At 44.3% G+C, this 9,848-nt stretch overlaps 1 long non-coding RNA gene across 1 annotated transcript; it reads left to right on the top strand.

The window, feature by feature from the left end:
• Positions 1-3,075: 3,075 nt before the first annotated feature.
• On the top strand, positions 3,076-6,625 carry LOC110342461. The gene is made up of 4 exons (XR_002384534.2): positions 3,076-3,220; positions 4,697-4,771; positions 5,579-5,653; positions 5,745-6,625. It is a non-coding gene; the product is annotated as an uncharacterized LOC110342461 (long non-coding RNA).
• The last annotated feature ends 3,223 nt before the right edge of the window (positions 6,626-9,848 follow it).

Here is a 9,848-nt window from a genome sequence, read left to right as displayed (position 1 = left end):
AGATGCTGAAAATAATCACATACAACTGAAATTCTCTTGACTTCACATCTCTCCCTAAGTCACAAGATTTTCCGAGAGTCTGGCTTTCAGAGAATAACAGTGCAGCACAACACATTCCTTATGGAGATGATTTCAGTAGATACTTTGGAGTCTTCAAATCTCTATTGAAGCCTTAAAAAGTGAGGGTCTGACTTCCAACAAGCTTTCAGAAAACTGACCTGCCTTAAGTTAAACACCAGTTGTACACGACAGTCAGGGGGGCAGGACACACAAACAGCACTCATCACTCGAGGTTCTGTCACCACAGCAGAGTAAGTGGGAGCATGGAAGCAAAGTCTGAGGACAAGGACAAGGGGACACAGCATTCTCTGTGGATCTCAGGGCTCCAGACTCAGACACCTGTCCACCAGCGCTGCCTCACGTTACCAGTGAGCTCGTCTCACACCTGTGTGGATGACCCAGATGCAATGGGGACCACGTCTACACAAGTGTTTTCCAAGTCAGGGACCTGTGGTGACTAACCTTGCCTTGTCAGCATCACACTTTCCCTAGTCTGAGTGACTGATGCCGATGTGCTGGGGGCTAACTCATCAGAGGCTTCCTCTAGGCCACACACTGGCAGTGGCTTGGCAAGTCTGGTTCCCATACAAGAGGCTCAGCCTTTGTAGATGACCATGCTGCACCAGTGCCCACCTCCCCACTGTGATTGTCTTCATTACCAATCACAGCACTAGCCTGGAAGCAGGAACTAAAGTGGGGTTCATGGGAAGGTGCTGCTTACTCTCATGCATCCTATGGTTTGCTCAGACTGCTTTTTTTGTACATACCTGGACCACCTGCCTAGGGATGGCACTGGCTACAGTTTGCTTTGCTGTCCTACTTCAAACATGATTCAAGAAAATGCCCCATAGATTCACCTGTAGGTCAATCTTATGGAAGAACTTTCTCAAGTAAGATTACTTCTTCCTAGATATGTCTACATTGATGTTAAGTTAATTAAAAAGTAAGCAGGATAAAATCAATTTAGTTTTGTTGTTGTTGTTTGTTTTTTGAGACAGGGTTTCTCTGTGGCTTTGGAGGCTGTCCTGGAACTAGCTCTTGTAGACCAGACTGGTCTTGAACTCACAGAGATTCGCCTGCCTCTGCCTCCCAAGTGTTGGGATTAAAGGCATGCACCACCACCATCCGGCTCAATTTAGTTTTTACATATTTATGCCAGGCTTGTATGTCATCATGCTAGCAGACATTTGTACTATACATTGGGCCACATATGAACAAATTTAATACCTTCTCAAGGGAGTATTTTATAATTTAATGCCAATTTGGAATGAGCATAGGCCTACAAACATTTCTTTTTTCCAAATAGCAATATTGAAAGCATTGATATATTTTAATTATGGGAGAATTTTCTTTTTCTTCTTTTTTTTGTGGCAAGTCCATGTAGACTGGCATGGAACTTACTATGTAGACCAGGCCTGCCTTGAACCCATAGAAATCCACCTGCCTCTGACTCCCAAGTGCTGGCATTGGGAGAATTTTCAGAATTGTAAATGGCTTTAAAACTGGTTAGAATATAGTCCTCCCCCATGTATACTTAGTGACTTTTGTCCATTCATCTACTCGTTCATTCAGTAACTGACCTGTCTCTCATTTACTTAGATCTAAGATTGTGAAACATATTAACAGTGTGTGTAAGCTACTTACAGAAATTTCAAACCGAAAGGGAAAACTTACTTTTGAAAGTCCTATCATAAATTTCTGCATTTCAATTTGTAACAAGCATACACCAATATTCTAACTTCATATGTCCTGTCATTTAGCCTTCCTCTTGAATTCATATTATTACCCATAGTTCTCTGTGCATAACATTATGTGAAACTCTTGGACTCCAGGTGATTTCAGGTCTCTGTTGGTATTGGTTATAACATAAAACCATATTGTCCACAGTTATCATGATACCAGGTATGTGATTCTAGTAAAACTGACGGAATGGAAGGATGGGCTGATAGAATTTTTGGGAGGCAGTCAGTCAGTATTTCTGAGAGCATTAGTGTGTGTTTCTTTCATTCTAGCAATTCTACATCTAGAAATTTAGATATAGTCCACACTTAAAATGGTATTCACAGTGCAGCACTTTCTATACCAAGATCAATATCGCAACTGAAACAAATGGAAACCTCCAAAATAGGCAGGAGGTATGTCAATATCGGACAGTTAAACTATGATATTTTTAGGCTGTAGATTATAGTCAGTGAAATGACAGAAAAGTTCTGTGGTCTTTAAAACTAGAATGGATATACTAAGTATGTATGTGCATAGATTAGGAGAAATTTGTAAAATGTAATATATTGCTTTTGGACAGATAAAGGATACATGTGTGAAATACATATTTATGAACGATATACAAAATTGATGACGATTGACAGTGTCCTAAAGACCTCACAGGTGTCTGCAGCAGGGTTGGAGGAGGATTCAACTTTTCTGTCCCCTGTCCTGAGATTGGAGCTACTCCTTGTAACGATTCAGGCAATATGCTGGCCTGCCCCTGTCACCTGGCAGATAGCACTCAGGCAGTACCCTGGTCCACCCAGGGTTCCATGAGTACTAGTCTGCAGGCAGGTGCAAAGGACCCCAAAGAAAGACCCCCCTGCCCACTTATGCTCTCTTTCCCGCTGTTCCCATGGAGGCAGACAGGACTTTTCCATCTCCCTCTTCTCTTCTGTCCTCTCTCTCTGTCTCTTTACCTCTTCTCTCGTTCCTTCCCCCTCCATCCCCTTTCTAATAAAACTTCTCACTTAAGCTCTGTCTGCCTGGTGTGTTTGTCCCCCGGCTTGGTCACCCTCACCTGCCATGCAATCTGCCAAGGTTCCCCTTGCGCTTTATCATAACACCCCAGAGTACAGTGCACTACCTGATCCACAGGCCTCAAGCTACAGGTGCTGTGGGACCACAGGCCTGCTGACAAACCTCGCCACGGTTGTCATCATGGTGGGCTGGAGCGCATGTGCACTAGCAAGGCGCGCGCCTAGGAGAGCGTTGATCGTTGGCTTCTGAATCTCGAGGCCTCAAGGAGGTCGTTGCTTGCCGTTAGGGCTGTCCCCGTTGAGTGGGCAGCATCGCAGCGCCTACATGAGCCAGGGGCATCATGGCGTTAATTGTCGTGGTGGGTTCATGGACGTGATCCACTCAGGAAGAAGGAAGGGAACCATGTCCAGAAAAGGTTAGAGGCTTTGGTTCCTGCCTGGTTCCACCGCCATGGGGTCTCGGTGTTCTCGGGGACCTGCCTGTCTTCCACCTCCCAGTGGTCCCCATGCTGCCTCCCCTCATTTGTATGGTCCCAATCTGTGGAGCTCGGGCATGCCCGGAATGGTGCTGTTGCCAGTACTGGGTTGGCCCTTGATCACAGGGTTCCACAGTGCTAAGGTTGTTTAAGTCCTGCTGACTGTGTGAGGGATCCAGTCTGAGTTGGATACACTCTGTCCTTGTGGCTCTTCGTATTATCTCCAGGGGTGACCAGGCTGTCCTTTACTAATCATTCTTTAGTTTTATTCCCGGAATATATACTGTGTCTACTTTCCCCCTCACAGTCCTGTTCAGAACTTGCCTGACATAACTGCAGACAAGTTCTACAGATACTCATTTTTCTGCCCTTCTCTCTCTAATCCATTCCTTAGGTACTTTTATGTAGTTGTTTAAAACTGAGATGCGGTTGAAACTGTGAGTCTGGTCATAGACAGCATTGCTTTAAGAGTTACACAAAGAAACCCCTCGTGGCATGGAACACAAGACTCTGATGGTCTGGGGTCCTCTTTCTGCAGCCCTCTCTTGCCACTCGGTCCTCACGCTCATGCTTCAGGCACACCGAATGAGCCCTGCTTAGCTGTAATTGATCTACAGAAACAAGCCCCAGTCTTACTCTCCACGGTGTCCCCTGGTGTGACTGTGATGTGCAGGTTGTTCATTTTAAGAACCAGATTTCTACTGACAGAATTGGTGTCAGTTATGTGAAGACTACTGTGTATGGAAAGGCTGGAGCTTGGCCTCTTCCCGCTGGTGTTTATTACTCCTTAGTGTTTTCATTAACAAATTTAGTTAGCAAACAAAATCTTCATGATGTAACCATTATACTTTGCTCGTGTTCACTCCCCACTATTCTCTTCTGTGTCCTTTGCAACTCCCACTGGTTTCCTTCTCCCAAATTATCAACCTTATATATTCAGGCATATATGTGTGTATGCATATAAACCTATGTACACACACACACACACACACACATTTCCACATGTGGAAAAAATACTCCAGTCTCATCTCTTGTTTCCTCTCCCCTCCTCTTAGAATCTTTCTTGCTCCGGCATAATCCCAGTCTTGCTCATTTGTCCTTCATGTTTCCTTAATATTTGACTTCAGGTTGTTTTATCAAGTACACAGAAGTTCTGGCCATACCTGGTTTGGGGTGTTGCTTATATTTGGAGATTGCTACATTGTTTTGTTGCTGTTTATCTATTTTTGAGAAATGGAAACAGGAAGAAGGAAAGTAGAGGTGGTTATTAGGAGGTGTATAGGTTGAGTGGGAAAAGGCCGAGCAGAGAGAAGGGACATGTTGTATGGGATTGGCTGTCCACCATAAAGGCACCTTAATTCCTTGAAGAGGACAAGGCTAACATGCAATTTGGCCAACAACGATCCTATGTAACAGGTGGAAAGACTATCTTCCAGTGGACTGGTGATGCGTGGGACTCATTTTGCTGCTTTCAAAGTTCCTTTGTGAAAGGTAAGTGAAAATCAATGCAGGATTCTTTTAGAAATACAAATATCCCATGTAGAAAGCTAGTTCTCAACCAGATTGCTTTACATTTTCCCTTCTTATAGTAAAGTGACTGTGTGATATTAATTTACTAACCAGAAATGAAACTCACAGATCAATTTGATTGACTTTCATGTACTTTCAGGGAAACACATCATTGTAATACTCTAATGAATAAAATAAATTTATAATAATGTGTTTTAATGTGTGAATGTGTTGGCTTAACTAGACTAGGAACATAAATAGTTTATTCTCCTATGTCAAAAAGGTGACTACTGGAAATTCATTGAAAATTAGAATTGTGGGAAGAAAATTTTATGAACATCTGTGAAATAGAATTCAGTGCTAAGTTGTAGATAAATAGGAACTGTTTCTATTTCTGTTTTAATGTTGATATTCTCAGTTTATTCAGTTGTGGGTCACAGATAAGCACAGAAGTGCAGTGTGTGTGCATGTTTACCAAGGCTGGAAACGTAACCAGTGTTATCCCAAAACAAAAATCTCTGCTTCTCCTAGAAGTCTCTGCTCTCTCTGTTTGTACGAATAGAATCATATAATGTTCTTCCCTTCCTGCCTGACTTGCATCACTAATCACTAATCACTAATCATGTCTCCAGGCTTCATTTGGGCTGTACATGTGCCAGAATATTCCATTACTCATGTAAGGCATATTTCATCTGTACTGTGACCTGCCTGGTCCCATTCTGTTTCATTTTAAAGGAACTTCCAGATACCATCTAATTAATTTCAAAATATTTCCCATTCATTATCCAGGTGACAAGGCTGAGAAAACCCATTTCTACCACCCACCGCATCCTAGATACATGGTCATTATGGATTTCTAGGAAGGTGAGTGACAAGGCTGAACTTCCAAGTGACTCATCATCTCTATGTCCTGACTGCTGACATGGCTTTTATTTCTTCTTTGATGTGTACACAGAACAGAGTTGTGTCCTGTTTATGTGGAAGGAATCCTCTACGTGTGCGGAACAATATTTCCTAAAGCCAAGAGGTGTTAGTTTAAAAAGTCCAGTTATAAAATGAGAACATGAGAAAATGCTGAGTCATTGGTTTCCTCTCCACGAGGACCTCTTTCCTGATGGCACCACGAAGGGGGCATAAAGTCTTCTCTAACCTCTGCCACAGGTGACTGGATGTTGAGGCCATGGAACTTAGTGTCCACCTTACTGAAGCATTATTTCTGGATGTGACCATGAGGGATTTCTAAGGACTGGTATGTATGTGGGTGCCTGAGCTCTGTGGGCAAGGTCCACTCTCAACACAGGTGGACAACATGCAGCCAGGCAGGAGCTACATGGGACCAACAAGCAGAGCAAAAGAAATTTTCCTCTGTATCTCTCCTGGGACAGATATGCTCTTCCTCTGTCCTTAGACATTATAACTCTGAGTCAGCTGGACTCTGGACTCTGGGTTGTGGACTTGTGCTGGGTCCTCAGATCTCTGGCCTCAGACTGAGGCTCGCACAGGTGGCTTCCCTGGTCTCTGCTTTCAGACATAGACTGAGCCCAGCTACCAGTAATGCAAAGCTTCCACCTTGCACAAAGCCTGTCGTGGGAATACTCAGCCACATTGGCCTCTTCCCCTAAGAGCTGTTGGCCCAGAGGAACTTCACTTAGATTTCAAAGACTGCTAGGGCCAGCCTCAGTGCCAAGACAAAAACTGTCTCAAGAGAAGCTTCCCACAGTAAGTCTCCTCTATGGCAAAGAGTGGGAGTATAGTGTCCCACGCTACCGTCTCGCCAGCAAGAACGACGCGGCACACTTAGGATCCTTCTGCAGAACAGCTTTAATGTGTCTTGAGAGGGAGAGCATATGCTTATAGAGCGAAAAACCCAACCCTTATATAGCCCAGCAGTCCCCGCCTTGGACGTGTCATCTCCTGACTGGCTCCTGCTCATCAGCCCATATGACGCCATGGGAGAGGCAGAGAGTAAGGGATGGAAAAGTACCAGGCACGTGCGCACTCTACTTGTTTGCAGGGCATAACGGCCGGGTGTCGGCGCCATCTTGTAACGGAGAATGTGCAGAAAGCTGCAACCTGGAAAAGATGTAGTCCTGAGATTCCCAACTGAGACAGCATCTGATGGACTGAGCCTAACAAAGTCATAGTAGGCAGAGTTCTGGAACTAATCACCTCCTTCTTGATTGTTTCTCCCTTCTGCTGAACTTCCATTGATTTTTGCAAGTCTGTAGATTGCCCAGTGCATAGGCTCAAGGCCAACGAATACTGACTCTCTTCCGTATCTGGAAGTGTGTGGATTTCTGACTTCACAGGCTTCCAGATGAAATGAGGGCCACCTCTGCGGAAGACTTTTGCAAGTAAAGAACCAGTGGTGACTTACCTGGCTTTATAGCCAGAGTGGCTGGTCCTGATATGCTGGAGATCACTTCCTTTAGAATGATGCTTCTCCATTCTGAAAGGGTGATGCTGATGTGCTGAGGGGCCCCATTTTTTTAAAATGGTGCTATCCCTAGTCCAAGTTATATCTTCACAGGCATCTTCTGCACTGTGCACCAATAGTGATTTTTTTTTTGGTTTTATGAGACAGGGTTTCTCTGTATTTTGGAGTCTGTCTGTTCAGCCTGGCCTCGAACTCACAGAGATCCGCCTGCCTCTGCCTCCGAGTGCTGGGATTAAAGGCGTGTGTCACCACCGCCCGGCCAATAGTGCTTTTTTAAGGTGTTTTCTGTGAAGGGAATTGCAACCTTGGTGGATGACCATGATGTAGTGAAGCCTGCCTCCTCATAGGGATTTTCTAATCAGCCACCACTGACGTAATGGGACCTCCTTGATGAAATCCCTAGACAAATTTTTATTTTATTTTTTGCAGTTCATACCAGAGGGCAACTTTCTGGGTTGCTTCCTCTTCTTGTCCTTCCATAGACAAAAAGAAAAAATTACTTATGCTTATAGTTTATAGCTCACAAAAAGGTCTCAACATGGATATGAACCAAAGTGTAGTTTTACTCTGGTCTTATTTGCTAATACAGAACCCATGCTCTCCTGCATACCCCAAGAGTCATAAAGCACAGTTACTACACCCTTACTGAATTATCATATAATTGTCTTTAGGAACAGTGAAGCCTCAATATTTCCAGTACCCCATTGTACTTTGTGTGTGTGAAGCCTCAATATTTCCAATACCCCATTGTACTTTGTGTGTGTGTGTGTGTGCACACATGCGCACATTCATATTATTGTGGAGCTCAGTTGTCAATCTTTAGTTGTGGACTACCTCGGTTTTGCAGGGAGAATCTTTTATTGGTATTGAAACTTACCCATTTGGTAATGCTTGCTGGCTAGCACATACCAGGGATCACCCTGTCTCTTCCTTCCCAGTTCTGGAATTACAAGTGTGCACCACCTTCCCACTGAATGTGGTGTCATCATCCATATTGTTGATATTTGGGTTCAGAGCCTAGGGATCAGGTTCTCACACTGCCTGATGAGCACTTTATGGACTGAGGATCTCTCAGGCCTACAATTTCTTCTTTCCTGAGGTCTTGATGCCCCTACATTGTATGTGATAACCTGTCACCTACAGTTCTACTCCACAGCTGTGCTGACACATATATTCTGTATCCCAGGCAAGGCTGAGAGTAATCGTTACCCTGATGATTGGTCTCTAGTATATTGAATTTGAATTGAAATATAAAAAAGCCTGCAATATTTTTCTGATGCTCACTTCCAGTGAAATTTAAAACATCACCAAACATTAAGTAATAAACTCCCTTCACTCAGGGGTTTGGAGATGTATAATGCAGAGCTGTTCAGCCCTCTACTGACTGACAACACCAGCTTACAGAATACCTCAGCAAACAGATATAAATTAGTATGTAGTTGCTTATAGTGTGTATTCTTGTCCGCTAGGGGTACTGCTGAGCCCTACATGCTTCTCCCCAAGCTAAAGCTAACCCTAACAAGATACTATACAAGCTCTGGGAAGATCATTGACTACAGATGGGATAACCTCATGTGATCTGAACTTCTCATTCCTGCCTGTGAAACACCTTATGTTCTGGTGAAAATGTTCACTGTGGTCAGGTTTCTTGCTGTAGATAAGTAGAAAGGTCACAGGTGTCTGTCCTCCAGTCATCCTCCTGGACGCATAAGCTGAATCTGTGAGAATCCTCCATATCACTATTGGCCATTGACTGCGCTGAGTTACCGGTCCGTGTGTCCCTAATGACCTAGTCCGTTAAAATCACGGACTCCATTGGTGCAGCACAGCACAAGCTGAGCAGCTGACACACAATCCTCCTGTCTCTGTGATCTCCACACTGACCTGGTCTGTCAGGCACTGCTGTTCATACTCCCTGGTGTACCTCTTTAGGAGGTGAAATGATTTTTTAATTTGTGTTATAACACGGAAATGACAAATGTGAACAGTTCTAATGTCAGAAAAGAGAGAAAGAAGACAGGTTGGGAGAGGCAGCAGTGTCTCAAGTGCACTGAAACCCCTACCCAGCCACGCTGCCCGTCTGTGCTGCTCTGCAAAAGCAGCATTGGCTCTTTTCTTCTACTCAGTGCTCGAGATCTGAGGCTTCTGTCTGCTCAGCTCTGTGCTGTCTGGAGATTTTAGGTTGGCCACTGAGATAGGGAAGGCCCACCCTGAGAATGCTCATTCTTGTCCCAGTGTTGACAGTTGCTCTGTATTTGCAGAACTTTAGCATTTTCTCAATAAAGGGGGCAAGGAAAAGAGACCCAAGTGACTAAGATGTGCAAACATCCCAGTTGCCAAGGAGAGGTGGCCCCTGCATGCAGGGTTCCAGAGGTGCCTGGAGTGAGAAGAGGCACACACCGAAAACCCTTTACCCTCATGCCTGGAGAAAGAGAGGCCTCTGACCTTTCCAATAATAGGCACTCGAATGCAAACTCCAGCTATCGTAGTGGTGCATTCCTGTCATTCCAGTACTCAGGAACTTGTGGATCCCTTAATGGACCGCTACAATCTGAAAGAAACAGTCCTTACTCCTCTACTTTATTATCAAACCAGATAATTAAAATATTAGTCTTCTTCCTG

Source organism: Mesocricetus auratus, unplaced genomic scaffold, assembly GCF_017639785.1.
Source record: "Mesocricetus auratus isolate SY011 unplaced genomic scaffold, BCM_Maur_2.0 Super-Scaffold_100676, whole genome shotgun sequence".
NCBI classification, from domain to species: domain Eukaryota; kingdom Metazoa; phylum Chordata; class Mammalia; order Rodentia; family Cricetidae; genus Mesocricetus; species Mesocricetus auratus.
The sequence above is the reverse complement of the archived record's forward strand: the minus strand, read 5'-3'. Positions and strand labels throughout refer to the sequence as shown.